Source organism: Elephantulus edwardii, unplaced genomic scaffold (assembly GCF_000299155.1).
Source record: "Elephantulus edwardii isolate Elephantulus edwardi_28Jun2011 unplaced genomic scaffold, EleEdw1.0 scaffold00031, whole genome shotgun sequence".
NCBI lineage: Eukaryota > Metazoa > Chordata > Mammalia > Macroscelidea > Macroscelididae > Elephantulus > Elephantulus edwardii.
In genome coordinates this window covers 1,296,569-1,298,321 of record NW_006399781.1, presented here as the reverse complement: position 1 = coordinate 1,298,321, position 1,753 = coordinate 1,296,569, and positions in this window count along the sequence as shown.

The following is a 1,753-nucleotide window of genomic DNA, read 5'->3' as shown; positions in this document are numbered from 1 at the left end:
TTAATAATTTAAGCATTATGCAAATACTTATGTCATATTGACATTATTTGAAAAAATCAGAAACTGAGCAAGTTTTAGTGTTTAGCTCAAATCACCACTTAATATTTCCAGTATCATTATTAATTAGTCTTAAATAAGAAAGTTAAATCTTTGATACAGAGATATCCACTCTGATATTTTATTCACTATGCAATGTATTTCACTTTCAAGATTTAACATTATGCCACTTTTGACCATGGAAATGACTAAACAGAAAGGAAAATAACTTCTCTACATTTTCTCTTCTTTTGTAAAATATTCATCTTTTGCAATATTATGCTCTTAAATTGATACCTTTGGGCTATGATGTTGAAGAAAAACACTGAACACCCCATACACAACCAGAAGAACAAACATATATATCTTGGGGACTGTGCAGCTGGAGGCAAGATTGTCACATACTTTGGACATGTTGCTAGGAAGGACTATTCCTTGGAGGAAAAACTTGATGTTGGGAAGGGTGGAGGGTCAGCAAAGAAGGGAAAGACCCTCAGGCAGGTGGATTGACATAGTGACTGCTACAATGGGCTCTTGTGTGTCAGGAAATGTGGTAATGGCACAGGATAGGACAGGGCTCAGATGATTTGTTCATAGGGGGGCTATGAGCCATGTTCAACTCGACAGCACCTAACAACAAAAACAGCAGCTCTTAAATTTAATTCTTTTTTAAGAAAATAACAATTAACTTACAGATACTGCCACAATTATTTTCTTTTTTTATGTTTCTAGATCTTATCTGAAGAGAATCATATGAATAGGAATAATGATGATTTCGTAGATCACTTCTTAGGACTATGAGATAGCAGCCAATAAAAGATACATTTTTTAATTTAAATTTTGTTCATGAAGCTTAAAATTGTTATTATCATCATCAACATTTCCCAAGAAACTATGTAGAAAAGTATTCTTTTTAATAACATTTTCTCTTTCTTAATTATAAAAGTATTATATGTTCATTATAAAGAATTTGTGAAATAATCGAAGTTACAAAGAATCCGCTAAAGTTTTCCCATCATCTCACCAAGGAGAAATAGCAACCATTAATGTTTCTTTCTTTTGGAGGATTTTTTAATTGATGTACAGAAACAAAAAAAATTGTAATATTCATACTTGTACAGATCAATACATTTACACTAACTTAATATATCTGTGAAAACATCTCTCATTCCTAGATTAAAAAATGGGATATTCTCAGAACCTAAGAATCCACTCCTTCTGGTCATGATCTTCCACCAAATGTGCTGATTTTTTCACTACTATAAATTAATTTTATCTGTTTTTAATATAGTATGGAAAGATCACTTTGAATACTAAGAAAAAGCCATTTGTGAAAATCATTTATATGGCTTATGATAGTGTAAGTACTCGCTCTCATTGGTGTGAATATACAAATGTGGGCTAATACAAATAATTTTGCCACAAACATTCCTGTCACATGATAAACATATGTACATATTTATATTGGAAGTTGTTTTCAGAACAAAGCAAGGGAACACTATTATTGTTAAATGTCATCGAGTTGCCTGCGACCTATATAGCTCTGAACCCTGCCCTGTTCTGAGTCAGTGTCACTAATTATGACACACCAACCCCCATTGTCCCAGTTACTGTATCAATTCATCTCATCTGTAGCCTTCCTTTTCTACACTGTCCCTCCACCCTTCTCCAAGGACTGGTCTCTCCTGACCACGTGCCCAAAGTATGTGAGATAGAG